Genomic DNA, 21,802 nt, shown 5'->3' with positions numbered 1-21,802 from the left:
AAATAGACACTTGTACAAAGTTTACAATGATGCTTTTATAATGACTTTGTACAATGATACTTTTACAATGACTCCATGCAATGCAGCCCATGAAGACTTCATGTGGTGAACTTCTTGTTGTTGTTATGCACCTCGATTTCTTCTCTTTCCATGCTACCTTTTCTCACTCTTGAGAACATTATATTATTCATTGAGTCTTCTCTTGATGAATATATAATACCTGCAAAATGTCTTCAAGGAAATACCCATGACATGATAATAACAAAACTTACCTCATCTTGAAGTGCATATTTCAGTGCTAAATGAAAGCAAAAAATTAGAATACAAAGAACCTAATGCAATTGATAGATTAACATGCATATAAAGAATATACTTACCTAGAGCTAACCTCTGCTGCATCATTTTTTTGCACCTTTCTCTTTACAACCCTAGAAATTCTGGTCCTTTGCACCCCTTGACAAAACTTGATCTAGTTTTTTTTTTTTGGCCTTCTAGGAGCATGATATTGAATATGATGTATCTCTAGAATTCCAGATCCCCAATATGTGATCTTTGGTCCTATAGTACCCCTCTGAGTCTTCTTTCCAATGCCATAGGTCTGACCTGATTTGGATTTTTCAAGGCAAAGTTATTCTCAATCTCTCACATTGACATAATTATGGATTAGTTGAGTAGAGTGAAATTGTATGGAGTGCCACCTATCAATGTTTCCTCCTTTGGATCTAAAATTGATATACATAAAACTAAATTATGTGCACTATTCACCGCTTGTGACAGAATTGCAACCTGCTTCTCAGAGAGAGAGTTATGATGATTTTCCCAAGGTCACCTCTTTGAGATGAAATTTGAGAGCCTGCAAAATCCCTAACTTCCACAGATCATATCTCTGAAAATATAGCGAACCAAGAACTAAAATTCAGTTGCAATGTTCATCCATATTTCTGGTTTTAGGTTCAGCAACTATGACTTTGTAGAAATAAAGTTATAGCGAAAATTCCACGATCGCTACTTTTGGAGGATATATGAGATTTCTTCTTATAGAGTTGAGAGGGGCTTCTATAGAGAATGTTGGAGTGATTTTAGGAGATTAAAAAATTATTAATTATTCATTATTCAATGACCAAAATCAATGATAAATGCCATGCGACAACACCATGGGGTTTTAGCCCACTAATTGGGGTTACTGACTTCAATCTTAAATAACTTACAGACCGCGAGGAATTACGAGGAGAGATATATATTGATAGAGATATATTTTTTAGTAGAGTATTCCTATAATGGTTATGAGACGAGAAACCATGAATGCTGATGCCCAATGTGCCATGGAAGTTCAAGGTCATTAGTGGTGCTGCACGGGTTGACATCAATGACAACCTTAAATCATCTTTAGATCAACACAGCTCCCCCTTAGGAGGGCACTCAGGCATTTTAAAAACTTATAACAGGATGAAGAAGGATTTTTTTTGGTAGGGCCTTAAATATGATATTCAAAAGTTTGTGGAAGAATTTTTGGTTTGCCAACAAAATAAAGTTGAGACCATTAAGACCCTAGGTCCGTTATAACCTTTAGCCATTCCATGTTAGCACTAGAAGGAGGTCTCAATGGATTTTATCACAGGTTTACCAAAATCCGAAGCAAATAATGTCATCATGGTGGTAGTGGATAGACTTACCAAATATGCACACTTTTGTGCATTATCTCATCTTTTTAAAGCTAGTAGAGTTGCTACTGCATTTATGGAAATAACTCAAAATCTACATGCAAACCCAAAGATTATTGTAAGTGACAGATATCCCATTTTCACTCAAAAATTTTGGACGAAATTATTTTCTTGTCTTGGTACTCAATTGACTTGTAGTTCATCTTATCATCCTCAATTTGACGGGAAAATTGATATAATGAATAAATGTTTGGAAGGATATCTTCATTTCTTTGTATCTGATAAACAAACACAATTGGTCAAGTAGTTACCTTAGGCTAAATGGCGGTATAACACTTCCTTCCATAATACAACAAAAATGACCCCATTTATGGCAGTTTATGGATATCACCCACCATCCATCACATCATATTTAAGAGAAAATTCTAAGGTTCAATTAGTGGAAGATCACATTCAGCATCAACAACAAGTTCTCCAGCTCTTAAAGGATAACCTTAATCTGGCATATAATCTAATGAAACAACAAGTAGATTAGCATCGCCATGAAAGAAGTTTTGACGTAGGTGACTGGGTATTTTTATGGCTATAGCTATACAAACAAATGTCCCTCAAGTAAGCTAAGAAGTATAGTATATTATCACCCAAGTAATATGGTCCTTACAAGGCATTGCAAAAGATTGGTACTATGGCACACAAATTGGAGCTATCTGCATCTTCTTGAGTACACTCAGTTTTCCATGTTCCATGCGGACTTGGGCTTGTATTTTGTGACTGGTGATGGCTGAAGGTGAAAGGCTAAGGCCCTAGGTGAAAGGCCCTCGGTGGACTTGATGTTGAAGGCAGAAGGTTGGGTTTTTCTGGGCTGGTGGTCTAGGCTTCTGGCTTAAGGCTCCTTACTCGTGTGGCTCTTGGTTGTTCGATAAAGACCTAGGGACGTTCACCTCAAGCACACAGTGGAACCTGAAGAGAGAGGTTCGTAACACAGCGAATCCACGGTTAGTTACACCTGATTCAGTTCCACACCTAACTGCTTGCTGATCGATATCTCTTGTGCCTTACTGATATCTCGATTGATACCCGGATCTCTCTTTCGACCTTACAACGATGAACTTCATGGGGCTGGCTTCCTTCCTTGTCTTAAGCAGGGGAGAAATTAGCAGGGGAGAAATCGTTTCAATTGGCAGTAAGTGAAACGCTTAAAGAATGTTATTGGTGACAAGCTTCCAGTTCAAACAATATTTCCAAAACTTGACGACAAAGGAAAATTCATATTAGATCCTAAAGCGATTATGGAGAAAAGTACTCAACAACTACAAAATCAATCATTTTTAGAGTATCTCATTAAGTGGAAGAACTTACTCGCTGAAGATTCCACATGAAAGGATGAGAATTTTATACAGAATCATCCAAAACAACTCAAGCATTGAGGACAACAGCATTTTTTGAAGGAGAGTGGCATGTTAGGTCCCTATAATAATAGTGTCATCCCCTTAATTTTATTGTTCAAGTAGCCCCCAAACTGTTATTGTTGTGCTGCATAGAAACCCTTACATTATTATTTTTATGTAGGTTTTGATTATATTGTGACCTCTTATACTCCTATATATAGAAAGGAGGTATTTTGATGTGTATCATCCAAGAATTATTCATTTATGTAATGTAAAGGAGGGTTCCCCCTTGAAGAGGATAATTTTTAAGTCGTTGAACTATCTTTACTTTACTTATGTGAGTTCGTTGCATAACAGAAAACCTCTGTAAGATTTTATACAAAATGTATCTAAAGATGAACCTTGTGGATCATGCGTGGACAAACGTAGCTTTGGCTACAAGCCATAGTATGTCATTTGTAAAAAAAAATATGCGAATACAAATAAGAAATACACAACACTATTTTCCTTTATCTCATCACTAAGAGTTAGTAGGTGTTCATGATACTTCACGGATGAAACCCTCTTAAAATTCTGAAGAAGAACAATGTGTCCAAAATTTAAGAAAATAACACCAATATGCCACTAGGTCTAAAACTAGAAGTATTTAAACCATATTGCACCCAATAGGTTTCCTGTAATAGCATATAACATTCCAAAAATAAGACTTAGTGCTGAAGGAGATTTTTAAATGAAAACATATGAAGAATAATACATAGTTGTTGTTTTGTGATTAATATAAACAGTCTACAACCACAATATACATATTTGCATATATAAACCCTAATGGGTTTAAAGCATATATATAAAATGACAAAAACAATCTGCCTCTAAAGACTATGAGTAATGTATAAATACAAAAAAATAGAACACGTGCATAATGAAGATATAGACCGATATACTGGTCGATGGAAGTTAAATTAGGGGAGACAGGAGTTACCTAGTCTTGCAGGCGTTTAGTAAGTCGTTCTCCTTGGCTAAATCTTTTTTGCAGAGACCACATGAGAGGGAAAAATAGTTCCGAAGATCTCTAAGGAAAGCTATGAAAGGAAGTTTACCTCACATAGCCAAAACCGCAACAGGAAAGCATTAACAAAAGGAAAAGCCAAAATTTGTAAGCGAATACTGCATTTATAACTGTAAATATAGTAATTTAAACAACGAGTCAAAAGAAAAAAATTGTTACCTTGTTTTATAAAGACATAACGAAGGTAAATAGAGCTTACCATGATAGACAAGGTATCCAACGAAGAATCAAACCCTTCTGTGCTAAAGAAAGAAAGAACAAAGGAATGGAGTGAAATAAACGTACAAAGCTAAATGAAACTATAGCCAATACAACCTCGATCAAACCCTAAGAATGGATCCTCATCATCCATAAGTTAGGTCAAAATGTACATACGTGGAATCAAACAAACGCCGCAAGTAGCATCGGAAACATATGGAGTGTTCTTTATGAGACATGCCGATAGTATCATCAAACAATGTGTAATGCATTAAATTAATTCCCAATTCAACAAGGTGATGTTAATGTGTTATAACAAACTATGAGCATGGTCATATACCAATAATTCAGTTAAGTTGAGTTTTTTTGGGGTGTAAAATGATTTTTAATCAATAATAATTCGTGTTATTGATATGTTAGGGAACATTTCATTGTAAATAAAATGAGATTATAGTATATGTTGCAAATTATAAACTTGTATTTAATGGTATATGATCTTAAAAAAAAGTAGCATCGGAAACATATGGAGTGTTCTCGACGAGACATGCCAATAGTATCATCAAACAATGTGTAATGCATTAAATTAAATAGCAAATTCAACAAGGAGATGTTAATGTGTTATAACAAACTATTAGCATGGTCATATACCAATAATTCAGTTAAGTTGAGTTTTTTAGCGTGGAAAATGATTTTGAATCAATAATAATTCGTGTTATTGATATGTTAAGGAACATTGAATTGTAAATAAAATGATATTATAGTATATGTTGCAAATTATAAACTTGTATTTAATGGTATATGATCTTAAAAAAATATGAGATGTAGTAGAACTATATATATATATATATAATTAATGATTATGAGAATATTCTAATGTAAATTTAGTTAATTTCTCTCTCGTTTAGAGTTTATAATATTATAGGGAGTGAATTCTAAATTATGCAAATCAATGTGAACTATATTGAAACCTTTTGTAAGGGATATTGGTTAAGTGTCAAAGGGAAACATAAGTTTTGTTTCGCTAAACTGTGTACTAATAAGACTACAAAAGAAGTGTGACAAGACTTATCTATATATATATATATATATATATATATATAGTTCAACAAAGACTAAGAGAGAACATTATAATAGAAATGTTCTTTGCTAGTAAAAATTGCAGATTATATATATTAAAAAAAAAAAAAAATTAGTGTAAGTTAGGATTATTACAAATTCTCTTGTTTATGGTATACTTGTAGTAATAACAAAGATGGCCTAAGCCATATTTCTATGAGATTGGATCATTTCCTTACCTTGAACATCTTCATAGGCTACAATCTCACCGTCTGGTCATCCATCCTTCCTTGGAACGGTTCATAGCATTGCCCTATCAGTTGAAGGAAGTCTGATCCAAATCTAGGATAAATATCAAAAGGCTTAAAAAAATTATTAAATCCTAGGAAATAGATTCACAAACCCATATAGGAACCTATTCAATATCTAGACAAGAAGTTTACCGAAATTCATTCCTCAATGGAAGCTAAGCTAGTAACAATAGAAATGTCAAATGAAGATAAATAAACATTTTCAAAATATCATTATTTTTCAAAAGAAGAAGAAGAGTATTATTAGGCCCATATAATACTAGTGTATCTCCCATTTTGTTATTGTTGTGCCCATAGAAGCCCACTAATTTTATTTTTGTTCCCTTACAATAGGAAAAATAGGAGTATTGTAGGAGCTGCTAGAGCAATGTTGCATGACGAGGGATTGCCACTATCCTTATGGGAATAAGCTTGGAATACATCTATATACTTGTAGACAAGAGCCCTAACAACATTCTTAGAATGATTACACCTAAAGAGGCTTTCACTGGGAGGAAGCCAGATGTCTCCCACTTTCATATTTTTGGATCCATAGTCTATTTTCATGTCTCCAAAGATGGCAAGAAAAATTTGGAGCCCACTGCAAAGAGGGGGTTCTTTATAGGCTATACTAAGACACCTCATATTGACTAAGTGCACATGCCCTTACTCATGATAACTATTATGAGAATGGATGTGAGATGTAATGAGGAGAAATATATGAGGAGTTCTCTAGAGTGAGAGTTGAGCATACCACTAGAGGAGGATCTTCTAGTTCCAAAAGAGGAGCCTCAGCTAAATCTACAGAGTCCAATATTAATCAAAGGAAAGAGGACATTCTAAGAGGATGATGTGGAATATCCACATGTGGAGGAGAAAAGAGAAAACTGGGTGGAGGCACCCACTCACACAGATTCTCCGAGAGAAGGGAGGAAGAGGAAAAAGATGGTTGGAAGATTAGTGCAGGAAACTTAGGTGCACATTGGAGCTCCTATTTCCTCACACAGACATATGATATCACTAGATAGATGTATAGGATACATGGCACTCATGTCAAAACTGATAGATTTTGATCCATATTATTTTGTAGAGGTAGTTTCCTAGTAGGTTTGGGTAGATCCCATGGGGGAGAAGTATGAATCCACCATGAAGAATGATTCTTGGGGGGTTGTGCCTAGACCTTAGGACATATTTCTTATTGTTTCCAGGTGGGTGTAAAAGGTGAAACATGCAGCTGATGGAAGTTTTGAGAAATATAAGGCGATATTTGTGGTGAAAGGATTCTCACTAGAGGAGGGGATTGATTATGAGGATACATTTTCCCATGTGGGAAGATACTCATCTATCGATACCATATTTGCATTGGTTTGGAAAATGAGGTGGAGGATCCCCCAAATGGATGTTGAGAATGCCTTCCTTGATTGATTGGTTGAGGAACAAATGTACATTGAGCAAAATGAGGGGTTTGAGAACTTTAGCGGGGAGACTGTTATAGACATTTTTGGGCACTGCAACCCCAAGCATAAATGTCCATAAACCAAGGGCTCCTAAGTCCCTAAAGGTGTTGTTCCAACCCCTAAAAGAACAAGGTCAACTGATTACAGCATCTCCCAGAAGTTCTCCATGAAAAACTGCTCAAAATTGGTCAAAATTGGACCATTTCACCTGCTCCATAGGCAAAGTGCGTTGCATCCCACCTGAATACACACAGTAGGTGCGATGCATGTCAAAAATCCCTTCTATGGGGTGCGATGGACGAGAATGGACAAATGGCAGGGTCAATCCGCAAGGTGGAGAAGCATGGAATGTTCCAGAAACTTCTCCTGTGACACTTGCCTCTCTGAATTCGACCAGGGATGAGTAAGAGATCATCAATCTCCAAGTGGAATCAAGAACTATCAGAGAGAAGACACTAATCAAATCTCAAAAGCTGACTCACCTCCCTTGCAGGCATCTATATATGGATCCCTCATCCTAGAGATCCAGAGGCTGGAATTTTGTATCTTGTAAGGAAGTGTTGTTGGTTTCTTGGAGCAATATCATAGTGTTGGGTGATCTAAGCTTTTCATGAGGTGAAGAAGGGCTTTCTTGCTGAGAGGATGATGCTGGGTCAGAACAATTGGTTGTAATCCTCTTTGCTCTTTCTTGATTATCAATAAAGCTATTCCAGTTTTCCTCCACATTCTTGTATGATTTATGATTTATGCATTTGTGTGGTCAATGTACATCTGATCCTATATTGTTTATGATAATAGATCTATGTTCTTGGATAGTGTTATGCTGCTTTGATTCTACAGGTACTCTTTGAAGTTGGGTAGACAAGGAAGCGAGTAGCAAAGATCTATCAGAAGGGAGAGGAATCGAGCAAGGAACCAAGCGCAAAACAGAGGTTGGTCTACTTTATTCTTCTCTCATCTATTTCTCATAAAGGAAAATGAAAGTAGCCTCTAGTGTGTTTGTTTATAAGGTAGCTACCAACCTTAGTGGGATTAGCAGCTCTGCATAGACAGTATTCCCGATAACAAAATGGAAACTCCATTGGGGAGCGAGTAGATTGTTTGTTCATCTACATTTGTTTACTTTATAAACTTACAGACAGAGCCTGAAGTCAATCCAGCTAGCCTTCGAACTGCATTTGCTATGCAAGTGCAAAGTAGATCAATGCTGCTTCAGTCTATCTCTGGGTTTTGTTTATGAATTAAACGATTGATTTACAAGCTTTCTAATTGCCCTCGTGGTGGCTCTAGTAACCTCCTTAGATCCACCCTTGTGATTGATTTACTAGTTACCACTTGCTCGGTCTAAATCCCTGAACTAAACTGCAAACTGTGACCTGGAACCCAATCAAAGTCTCGTCCCTGGTCCAGCGCACTGTCTGTTCTGTGAACTTAAAATGCATCGCACTTCCCGAGTGTAGTAGGTGCGTTGCATTTCAGTTTCATTGTGTTACAGGTGCACTGAACAGACAAGGCCTTGTTCCTAAATTTTGGTTTATGTGTTCACTCTTTTCAGCTCTATTCAGGAGTTTTACTCCATGTAGTCAGTACACCTCTAGTGAAACCCATTTCCTTGATGTTATTCCACCTCCATTGTGCAAAGAACTGTAAATGTTTTTATGTATTTTTGAGTCATTTTCAGTTCTCCTTTATAAAGAAGTAGTGTAATTGTATTGTCGTTTCTTGATTTGAAAGTGTCGCAAGTGTCGTTTTCAGTCATAGAAGAGAAACTGATTGTTCTTGATAGCTGATTACACTGTTACTCTTGTATTTGATTTTAGTTGGTAGTTTTCTAAGTGTCGAAAGCAAGTTTTCAATTCCAAATAACAAAGTGTCGTCATTGTCCTCATTTTGTTTTGAAAACAAACTTGTTAGTAATTGTCGCTTTGGAAAATAATTCATATTTGCACTTAGCTTTCTTTTTATCATTCACACATTAAGAAGGATGAAAAAAAATACATGCATGTGCATTTGCATTTAGACTGTTTGTTGGTTTGATTTAGTACAATGCATATAGTGTGTGCTCTGTGCTCTTTGTTGGAAGAACGCCATCTCTCTTTCCTTAGTAGCTAGGATTTTCATTGCAGAAAGAAGATTAAATGACTGTTTATCATCTTAGATTGCACTTTAGGAATTGTACATCTAAATCAGCGGTGAACCTGAAAGGAAAATTTCTTAAGCAAGATCAACCATAAAATAAATTTAATGAATCTAAAAGCTCTTTGGAACCTAATGCACAACATCTAGAAGTCTAGGCTAGAGACGTATTCCGACGTCGTAAAGCCTGGTAACTGTTCTTTTCACCATTGGTTGGGTGATTCCTCCACTTTGAGATGATAAGTGGGTAAAAGCATGTTAATGTGTCTCATTATATGGCAAAAGCAAAAAAATTACTCAAATGAAAAAAGATAAAAAAAAAAAAATAATATAAAAATATCAATTAAATGAGTTGAGTTTCATACTTGTTAATTATAAAAAATAAATACTAAATTTGTAACAAACCTAACTGACAATACGTTTTGGTAAAAGCTATAGTGAACCTATTTAATGGGTTCAGAAAATATAAATAATGTTATATAATGTAAATACTAAATTTATAAATAAGTCAGCTCATAGTAAATATTGGTAAAAACTATGGTTAATCACTCACAAAATATAAATAACTTTCTTAAATATGCAGGTTTAAATATGTAAAGTTAAATGAAATGCTAAAACTCTTTAAAAATATATATAAAAATAGAATTAGAATTTCTAAACAAATAATTTTATATATTATATTTTGAATAGTATAAAATATGTTATTATAATCATAATTAAAAAATTTATTATAAAAAATTTAAAATATATTTTAAAAATTTTTGAAAAATAATTTTAACATTTTGTTATATGTTATTTTCAAATTTCTATTAAAAAAATTTGATTTTATAAACTTGAAAGGGTAGTTTCTTGGGTGGCGGTTTTATATATACAAGAAGATTATCATTTTTACTAGTATTTTAATAATAATTAAAAAATATGCTTACTTTTTATTTTTAAATTTGTTTAGCAATCTTTAGAATGTTTACAACACATCTCTTAAAGAAATTGGAATTAAAAAACATAAATCAATAGAGAAATGGGGGTCGCACTTTTGTCACTACTTAAAAATTTATGTAAAATATTAATGAATATCTTTTAAAGAAAATGAATAAATTAGATAAAAAAATATATTAAATTTTAGAAAAAATATGACATGAAATTGAATTTAAATTGACATCTTTTGTCTTCTTTTACCACCACCTAATTCTTTTTTATTTTGTAAATTTAAGAGTAAACATTCCAACTCCATTTATTTTTATAAAACTTTTTTGCCACAAAAAGGGAAAAAGTGATACACATTAACATGTTTTTACCCAAGTGCCAGTACGGACTTGTGCTCCAACGTACCATCGAGTATATTTTAGGAGACCACAATAGGCTTTATCCTTTATCCATAGGAAGTCGCGTCTGCCGCCCTATCCATCGCAATGCACTGAACACAGCATTCGGGAAGATTGACTGTTGTACCATAAAAAGTATTCTGCAGTTTTGCGATTGGTTTGGTAATCCCTCTGTCTAGATTTCCAGAGCAGTCCCTTTCGTTCCTTTTTAGACTCCTTAACGGAAAAGGTCCATCTGAGCACTTGTCACTTCAGGCTCATTAAAAATTGAAGGCGACTAGAGTCATCTTTTGTTTTTTCTCGACTCTTAAAAAATGAAAAAACAAGTTGTGTCAAAGAGTCTAAAATTTATTTTAAATGGAATAATCATCACCTTTCCTACGTTGATCTTAAGTTGAGAAAAATGGAGTCAACCAACCAGGGAGTTCCCCTTGGAGGAAATCCTAGTCCCTTCTCCTCTTGGGGAGATGTTGGCGCACCCCATATGGCCACATTGTCTCTTCCAGGATTGACAATCGGCTTTCCCGTATGGCTCTTCTCAACTTCTGTCGTTCAGAAACCCGTAATTCCTGAAAAATCGAGTCAGCAACTAAACGATGCCAAAGTTACCCTCCAACCCTCTACTTCGTCCAACTCTTCCTCTTCTCCTTCCTCTTCGCTTGGTGAAGCTAGTAAAGCCCAAAATCAAGTAACTGAGAAGAAGAAAGAGAAGAAGAAGAAGGAGCCAAAGGTGAAAAGGGGCAACCAAGCATCGTCTAGCGAAAATCCACACACTGCACGGACCAGGCCTAAATCGCCATGTGTCATTTTCAAAGGAGACCACTTTCATCGAGATTGTCCTTACATCCCTCGGATCTTAAGGGACTGGTCTCCTCGTTTGCATAATACGGTGTCGTCAACCTCTGATGATCATGTTGAAAGTACATCGTCAACTAGTGAAAGTGAAGCCCCTGGACAAAAAGGAAAATATAAATTTCCTTGTAAATTGTGTGAAGGCGATCATGCCATCCACCATTGTCCCTTCTTAGACGAAGCTAAAAGAGTCTTGGACGACCATCCGGTTTCACCGTTACGGCTTCCTCCTGGATACAAGAAACTCTTGCCGAGTCTGTCACTAGTTGAAAATCCGGCTGACACGCCCTTGTGGTCGGCCGAAGCATCTACCATTGAAGATAAACCATCTGAATCCATACCAGACGAAAGTCAAAAGGTCGAGGCGGCAGTTGACCCGGTCTTGCCTTCAGAGGACCCATCTTCAGATGATACAATCACCAAAGAGAACAAGAACGACACCGTTCAAATTCTCTTCGTAAACACAGATTCCAATGAACTTGGGGGCAGTCTACCCATTCCTTTACCGCAGGAAGGAAGTTCGTTAGAGTCGTACTCGGCCATCTATTCGGTCCCACCTCCAATCAACCTGGTTGTTTCCTTTGACTAGAATCTACTAGGCAGACCCCGTTTACCGGCTAGTGTACCATTCTGAATCATTGCTCAAGTATATAGAATGCTAATGGTCGGTACCATCATAGATGAAGGGGCTTCTGTGAGTATCCTTTCCTCAACTACTTGGAAAGCGCTTGGTTCGCCATCGCTTTTGCCGGAAATGAGAAATCTAATAGGCTTTGACAAAGGAACCAGTCGACCATTAGGGATCCTTCCCGATGTGCCGATAACATTGAGAAGAAAAAATATTCACATGAATGTAATGGTAGTCCAAGGACCCCTGGATTATAATCTACTCCTTGGACGAGACTATATTTATTACATGGGAGCCATTGTCTCCTCACTGTTTAGAGTAATGTGTTTTCTGCACGAAGGAAGAGTGGTCAAGCTCGTAGACCAAATTTCATTCCCTGGTTCACACATAGCAAATAGTCATATACCAACCCTAAATGGTATTTTCATGCAAGGAATGTCTCATCAATCCCCAGTCCGTCCACCTGATGAGCGCGAGTGATTCGGCGGACATGATTGAAACCCAGGGGGCATGCACCCTGGTCTACTTCGGCAGGAAAACTTCAGGTATCAGGTAGGTTTCCGTGAAGGATATCTGACTAGTCTGACACACTCGTCCATTTAGGAAAAGGGGATTAGGCTAGAATAAGATTCCCTCATCAAAGTTATGTGAGTGGAGGCGTCTGCGCCACTCACCTTTGTCTATTTCGATAGACATCGCTGAAGAAGTGTTTTGTTTGTGGCACAGATAGAACAATCTTTGGTAACCTGAAAAAGGTAGGCCTTTCCCGATAAAACAAATGTTTTGTCTGCAAATTGAGGGGTAACCTGAAAAGGTAGGCCTTTCCTGATAAAACAAATGTTTTGTCCGCAAATTTAGGGGTAACCTCGAAACTCTATTTCACTATACCTGGGGACATGCAAACCTTTTGGCATGCAAGCGAAGAGCGACCATTTATTTTTTAAGTTTATAGGTCCTCTAACCCTTTAAACTCGTAGGATTGGTCGTTTCCTAACTTCCATAAAGAAAGGATGCGGGGCAAAGCTTTGTAATAATTCTGTTTTTAGATGAGACCTCCTTATTATATGACTAGATCGAGCAGTTTTGACGTGGAATTCAGGCTCGTTAAAAAATAAACATAAGAAATGAGCAAGTGTTTCCCCCAACATTTAAGCTCATTAAAAAATAAACCAATTTCCGATAAATAACCATCGTGAATGTATTACTTCAGCCTTTGAAGCCTTGGTCGTGTTCTCATCATCACCTCCACTCTGTATTGGCTGATCATTCACCTCCATTTGATTGTTTACCCCTTTTGAGGAACAGCTGCGAAGAGTGATCTTGTTAGCCATCCTTGTGACACTGTCGTGATTGGAAAATTCCAAACCTTACCTGGAATCAACTGCTACCCGAATCTATCACTCATTCCTAAAAAATGAGTCTCCCTTAAGCTCTTTTCAACTAACTCGTTAAATATGAAAAGATTCCCGAGCCATTGGCCTTTCCAGCTCGTTAAAGTGACCGGAAGGGCTATCCCTCCTTTATATTTTAATCTTTTTGGACCTGAGGAATTATTACACAAAAAGATCAAGCGCTTGTTTTGTTCAGCTCGTTAAAATTACCGAAAATTCATCCCTTTATGTATTATTTTATACTTTTTCGGACTTAAGGGATTAGATGATGAAAAAGGGTTTTTGGAGTTTCCTTTACGTCCCTTTTCAGACTCTCTAAAATTGAAAAGGACTGAGTTATCTTTGTCGTTAAACTCGTTAAAACTAATAGCAACAAACTTGTCCATAACAGACAAGAACGAGTTTCACTATCGCTAGGCTCGTTAAAACATAGTGATGGGTTTGCCTGAAGGGAAAATTATAGAAAAAGCATATGTTATCCTCCTCAAGCTTGAAAAAAATAAAGAGGTACTGGTCAGCAATGACTGGGGAAAAATTGGGAAGAAAACTTGAAGAAACTTTGTTGGTAGCAAGTCGCTCTTGAACATGAAACTTTCACTCCGCATCCAAGTCGGGTTGGGTTGTTCCATTCACTGGTCACATCACCATGGTTCCATCACACCATCTACATTTGGGGTTAATGCTACCAATCCATCATGTCAGTGTCGCTGATATGTTCAAGAGAAGTTGCTCAAAGAACTCACCTGTTTCTCACTGACTATAATACATTTTCGCTCCATTCTTTCATGACCGCCACCCTGAACCGTATATCACCAGATCATTTTCACCTCCATCAAAATCATTTGCTCCATTCCGTGTCATTGATGTGGGATTCACTAAGGCCCTCCTATGACAGATCACTTCTTGTCGACCTCAATTCATTATCCAAGAAGTTGATCTAGGAACAACCCTTTCAGTACTTTGAAGCTTGCATGCCTCAATGGCAAGTTTCTCACTTCCGACGACAGGTTTACATCAATGGCCTTCGACCGAAAGATTTTGCGTGGTGTTCGACGCCAAGTCCCTTATTCACACCACGTGAATTGTACTGTAGTACCCTGAGGATCATTATCATTATCGGTGATTCCTCTCGCACCTGTTAACAGCTTACATCATTAGCTGGTAATCAGGTGATGTCTTTCCATGTTCGACTCCAGAACATCTCTCACACGGATCGACTTGTACTTTGAGTAAAGATCGAACGTGATTGAAGACCCCGGATCTAGTTTCATCCATCTGGGCTGTGATATATATTCAGGAAAATAAAGACATCAAATGTACATCATTGTTGCACAGATAATCATCCAATCTAAGGGATGATGGCTCTACCAGAATCATCAGTCTACACTCAAACAATTGTCTATCCTATGTACATGAAAATGAATTTATAAAGTTGAGCATCGGAATTCCCGCCTCAACTAGATCATGAAAATAATATGAAGATAATGTATTTTATTGTATCTTATTGCAGGTCGCCTTCCAGCTCGAAAAAACTTTGGATCCTCATGATAAAGCATTTCACCCGACATCAAAAGATTAACGACCTCATGCTTTAGGGGGCAACTGTTATAGACATTTTTGGGCACTGCAACCCCAAGCATAAATGTCCATAAACCAAGGGCTCCTAAGTCCCTAAAGGTGTTGTTCCAACCCCTAAAAGAACAAGGTCAACTAATTACAGCATCTCCCAGATGTTCTCCATGAAAAACTACTCAAAACTGGTCAAAACTGGACCATTTCACCTACTCCATAGGCAAAGTGCATTGCATCCCACCTGAACACACACAGTAGGTGCAATGCATGTCAAAAATCCCTTCTATGGGGTGCGATGGGCGAGAATGGACAAATGGAAGGGTCAATCCTCAAGGTGGAGAAGCATGGAATCTTCCAGAAACTTCTCCTGTGACACTTGCCTCTCTGAATTCGACCAGGGATGAGTAAGAGATCATCAATCTCCAAGTAGAATCAATAACTATCAGAGAGAAGACACTAATCAAATCTCAAAAGCTGACTCACCTCCCTTGCAGACATCTATATATGGATCCCTCATCCTAGAGATCCAGAGGCTGGAATTTTGTATCTTGTAAGGAAGTTCTGTTGGTTTCTTGGTGCAATATCATAGTGTTGGGTGATTTAAGCTTTTCATGAGGTGAAGAAGGGCTTTCTTGCTGAGAGGATGATGTTGGGTCAGAACAATTGGTTGTAATCCTCTTTGCTCTTTCTTGATTATCAATAAAGCTATTCCAGTTTTCCTCCACATTCTTGTATGATTGATGATTTATGCATTTGTGTGGTCAATGTACATCTGATCCTATATTGTTTATGATAATAGATCTATGTTCTTGGATAGTGTTATGCTGCTTTGATTCTACAGGTACTCTTTGAAGCTGGGTAGACAAGGAAGCGAGTAGCAAAGATCTATCAGAAGGGAGAGGAATCGAGCAAGGAACCAAGCGCAAGACAGAGGTTGGTCTCCTTTATTCTTCTCTCATCTATTTCTCATAAAGGAAAACGAAAGTAGTTTTTAGTGTGTTTGTTTCTAAGGTAGCTACCAGCCTTAGTGGGATTAGCAGCTCTGCATAGACACTATTCCCGATAACAGAGACACATGTGTGTAGGCTCAAGAGAGGTCTCTATGGTCCCAAGAAGGAACCTCGTGCTTGGTACACTTGAATAGATTCTTATCTTAGTGGATTGGGCTTCACTAAGAGTGGAGAAGATGCAAATATCTACTACATTATGGTAAATGGTTGTCTTCTCATGTTATTTCTCTTTGTGGATGATTTGATACTAATAAGAGATGACAGGTTGATCCAGTCTTACAAGGCAAACCTTGCACGAGTGTTTGAGATGAAGGATATGGAATTGACGCACTACTCCCTCAGCTTAGAGGTGTGGTAGGGGGATGGAGAGATATTTGTTGGATAGGGGAAGTACACCTTTGAAATCCTTTAGAGATTCCATATGCGTGATTGCAAACCCATGGATACTCCTTTAGGTACTAACTCGAGGAAAGATGATTTTCCTACAGGAGAGGTAGAAGAAGTAACTATATCCGAACAATTCTTGGGGTCCTTACTATACTTGGTGAGCACAAGTTCCGAAATTATTTTTGCACTGAACTAGATTAGTCAGTTCATGGTGGAGCCTTCCAATCTTCAGAGGAAAGTAGTGAAATATGTTCTTAGATAGCTTAGAACAATATAATATTTATGTTTATGGTACAGGCGGACTGATGGAGCGAAACTTGAAAGCTTCACAAATGTATATTGCACAGGGAATACCTCAGATAGGAAGAGCATCAGGAGCCATCTTTAATGTTAGGTCAACAATAATTTCTTCGTACAACAGAAAGAAAATATTTGTATCACTAAACTCAAAATAGGCCACATATATGGCTACTAGTTAAGCAACATGTGAGGCTATTTGGATGAGTAATATCCTAGTTGGTCTCTTTAGTTAGCGATGGAACCTACACTAATCCACTGTGAAAATCATAGTAGCAGTCTTATTGGAGAAGCCATAAAATGATGACTATGGTGGTTCGGAATCCTAGACTTTGGAGGAGATTCTTCCTTAAGAGATCAGCTCATATACTCTTGGAGTTGTCATAGTTGGTTAGTTCTCTAAAATATCTCTCCAATGGTATGTGGAACCTTGAAAAATGCCTCTGAAGAGTAGGTTCTAAGTAGAAGAAGAAGAACCAAGGTGGAAATAATGGTAGAGAGTTTGTAGCCATTTTTTAGGTATTAGATGGCCTGAAACCCTACATCGGACCTTCTGCTCTAGAAAGTGCTCTGAAATAGCTTTTCAATGGTATGTGGAAGTCCATGAATGGCCATTGGGATCAAAATTTATTGACTTCCAAATTTGTTCCTAAGAAGGTCAAAATATTGGAGCAGGCTAGCATATCGGGACATAGGGAGGTCAAAAGTTTGGAGGGTTGGAGTTTCGAGAGCTGATGCTTGGAACCCGATATTAGATAGGTTTGAATATCAGACCTCGGTGATTAATTTCCTCAGCAGTTTATTTACAATAAACACAAAAGGAGCAGGCCAAATATCGGAACCCGATATCGGAAGGCTTAGAGTATCGAGACTCGATATCAGGAGGACTGAGTAAGTCATATAAAAACCTTGGAGAAGTAGAATACCAGGGAGCAAGTAGAACCTTGAAGGTTTAGAACTTCAAATTTTTGAAACCCCGTAATTTCTTATGAATGAAATTATTTAGAAGTGTCTATGTTGCGAGGAGTCAAGGTTTACAAAGGAATTTGACGAAAAACCAAAGGACCGAGGGACCCTTTCTCTTTCCTCTAAGAGGACACATGACAGTAGTTGGTTTTCCCTCATGAGCTGACTTTGGCAGATGACGTCAACATGACATGGACATATGGAGGACATGTGGCAGTCCAATTCATTATTTTGGGTGGCATAATGAGGAAATTTTGTGTGACACTTGTCATCACTAAGGAGGTGCCATGTTGAGTTGATGACATCAACATGATGTCATCTCAGAGGTCATAATTTCAGAGGTTTGAGTTTTTCTAACTCTTGTGTACTCATTTTTATGTGAAATTTTTTATTTAATGAAGGGGGCTATGATATTTTTTAGTGTTTGGTCGAGGGGACCCAAAGGAAAAATGGCATAGAGAAGTCCTTAACACCTAGTGCTATAAATATGCCACATGGAAAGTATTTTAGAGGTTGGAATTTCAAAACTCCTCTGTAATCGTAATTTGGAGAGAAGTGCAAATACCAATGGATTCTATGTGTTGTCACTTGGATGAGGAAACGAATAGAACCAAGGGTGTAAAGAGATGCCTAGCACCTAAAGTGTTGTTGATCATATCAGAGGTTGGAGACATTAGAACTCCAATATTTAAAAAATTTGAGGAAAGTTATGATGTGTGGTGCTTCCAATGTTAAATGACACTTGGTCGTGGAGCTCAGACAACCAAAGGAAAAAGAGAAAATACATAGGGAGATAGGCCCCCAATAGGATCCTGAAGGCCATAGCACCTAAGTGTTATGCCCCTGATCACAACACTTGGTCATATGTGAAAACAAATAAGGGGATAAGCATGAAGGGGCTGAGAATCTTTTGACCTCATAGTTTCATAACATTTGTTTTAATAAAAGTTGGTATAGATGAAGGCTCTAATATTGGAGCACTTAACTATTATATTGGTCGTCACAGGTAGCGGTCCTATGGCCAAAAAGTGGCTAGGCTTTAGCATAAGAGGTGCTAAAGACATCAAAATCTCATAATATCATAATATGATTTTAACGAAAAGTTACAATAATGTGTGGCTCTGAAATTTCACTATGGAGTAAAAGCTCTAAAATGGCACAATAGAGGTATATTGCAAATGGATGATTCAACAATAGGGAACACAATGTGCATAAAAGAGTGTTGAGGTATATCACAAAATTGAAAGAAAGCTACCTTTGATCTTTGCGTGCACACTTCATTGAATTAAATGAAGCACAGAGAAGCCATACTAAAGTACTTTCCAGCTTTGTGAACCATGAATAAACATGGAGAGCCTCATTGGAGTGTGCATGTGGACTGAACATTTAATTATTAGTATGGAGCATGCTCAAAATCCCATTATCATTTTTTAATGTAGTGGCCTAATCAGATGCAACAAAAAAATGGAGATCCATGTAGAGGTACACTCAGGCAGTGTGGAAACAAGCAACAAAGGAGACATTGAGCAAAGTGTAGCAGAGGAACAAAAAACAGGAGCACAATTGAGAAAAGTTGTGGAAAGTAACATTGTTCTGAGAGAGATATGTAGAGAGCTCTATGTGTGTGTGTAGGTTTGTTGCTCCGAGTGAGGCCAAGTGAGCCTTTTCTGCAAGGAAAGGCTGAGAGTACCTAAGAAGAAGAAAGAAAACCTGTGAGAGGTTGTGATGTTGTATGAGAATATGGTGAAGGTTCATGTGTAGAGGAAGAAGGCTGAGTGATTAATCTCTATGTGAGAGGTTGAGAACTAAATCTATCTTGTGAGGGAAGAGGGCCAAAAGTAGTCTAGTTCTGTGGTGTGAGAGGCTGAGAGATCTCGAGGAATAGAAGGCCAAGAACTGAGCATATGTTGATGAAGAGAAATGAAGAGTGTTGTATGGGCTATTTTCAATAAATACTATTTAGAAGAGTTGTGGGATGCTGCAGAGTGAGTAGAGTGAGTAGAGAACAGAGTTGATATCAAGTAGAGTGGCTTCCAAATACAGTGGACATTAAGTTCGCTATTGGGTGTGGATTGGAGCCTGCATATAGGAAATTGGTGCTTCCATCTTTAGTAGGTTTTGAAAGAAGTTTTGTGGGTTAATTCCTCTTGTAAGTTGGTTCTTCAAACAAATCCTTCAATTTGGTGCTTCAAATGGTGCTTCTGGTAAGTTGATCAGGTGTCTACAAAAGGAGGGATTTGGTGTTTCTTGCTAGTGGGTGCTAGTAAACAATCAAATGGATTCACTGCTTCCTGTCAGAGGTCACTCACAAAAAAATTGATGTAATATAATAAGGGCTCTTATTTTACATCAATAACAACAAGATTTTGTGGTTTTTTCTCTAAAGGGTTTCCATGTAAAACCTCTATGTCTCATGTGTATGTTTCTCATGGTGTGTGCTTGTATGTTGATTTCATATTGCTGCCGCTTGATATGTTGTTGATGGTTATATGGATGGTTTCCAAGTTTGAATAGGAAATATAAATTGGAATAAAAAGATAAATTATCCTTAATATTGATTCACCTCCCCCTAGTATTAGCATTGTTTCCAATAGTTGGTATCAACACAAGGTTCCTTCAGGAATAACTTATAAAAATATGTAGTATGGAAGGTTAGAATGTAAACATATTTAATGGCCTTGGATGTTGATGTATGGCGCTCCGTATTCAATGGAGAGAATATTGAGTAGGATGAGAAATCCATGGATATTTTCATGAAATATATATCTAATAAAGATGCTAATAAAGTAAGGAATTGTGAAAAAAAAGGGAAACGTAAGGCATACTACCATTTCTATATGGAGGAGATAGCCATGTGGCTCAAGAAGAGATTGAGGAACCTTGCTACTCTAGCAATGAACCAGAACATGTGGAAGTTTATGCTCATCATCCTTGTGATGATGATAATGAAGTATCAGAGGGGAGAGAATGTTTCTCTAAAGGTACGCTATTTCTTTGTGATAAATATAAATAAATAGTTCATTCATTTTCTAGATGTTCATGTGAATCACTTGAAGCTAAAGATAACTATGCATCTAGTAGTAATAATGAAGATAGACCCACTTTAGTAGCAATAGCAAATGAGGTATCATCTGAATAAGAAGAGAATATATGCCGTGAATAGAATAGGGGCATCACTGGAAGTGATGAAAATGGAATACCCCTTAGACCCATCGAAAACTCCATGGATAGAGAAATGGTTTTAGATCTGCTTTATGACTAAGCTAGCACCTTCGATAGTGAAGAAAAGGACCTGAGTGAAATTATCTATAGTTAGGTCCCTATAATACTAGTGTAGCCCATTATTGTTTTTGTCAATGTAGCCCCCTTATTGTTATTGTTGTGCCCATGTAATCCCCATGTTGTTATTAATGTGCCCCATAGAATCCAACTATTATTGTTGTTGTTCCCTTGCATTATTATTGTTGTGTATGCTCTAATTATATTGTGGCCCTTAGATTCCTATATGTTTAAAGGATGTTTTATCATTTGAATCATTCAATAATTTTTCATTTATGTGATGTAAAGGAGGCTCCCCCCTCGAAGAGGGTAATTTTGAAGTCATTGATCTATCTCTTTTTCGACCTGGTTACATAAAATTTGGTATTAGAGATGATTAACTTTCCTAGTTTCCCTATGATACCCCTTAATTCAACTTCCTTTCCTTCCCAAAAAAATGTCAAGAAAGTTTCTTAAAAATTAAAGCATTTTGTACCCAAAGATTATAACCATTTGACTCCTAGTAAAACATCTACACCACCAATTAGAATGGAAAGCATTGGAATATTCAATATATAATTTCCCATAGTTAACTTGATATTATGGCACTTCCTAGAGAAATTTATAGTTCCTTCATTTGCAACCATCACTTGACACTCTGGTGCTAGATATAGGAAGCAATTATATTCTTTGGCTATCTTAGAATGAATAAAATTATGGGTACTACCTGAATCAATCAGCACTATTACCTTTTTATTCTTGATTTGTCCTTCTACCTTGAGAGTTTGAGGAGTGGTAATTCCTACCATTGCATTACAAGATATGGTTGGATTCATTTCTTCTTTCTCTGGGGTTGGTTCTTTGTCT

Source organism: Pinus tabuliformis, chromosome 5_2 (assembly GCF_031772625.1).
Source record: "Pinus tabuliformis cultivar Carrire ecotype Pingquan chromosome 5_2, CPIR1, whole genome shotgun sequence".
NCBI lineage: Eukaryota > Viridiplantae > Streptophyta > Pinopsida > Pinales > Pinaceae > Pinus > Pinus tabuliformis.
This window is presented reverse-complemented; position numbering follows the sequence as displayed.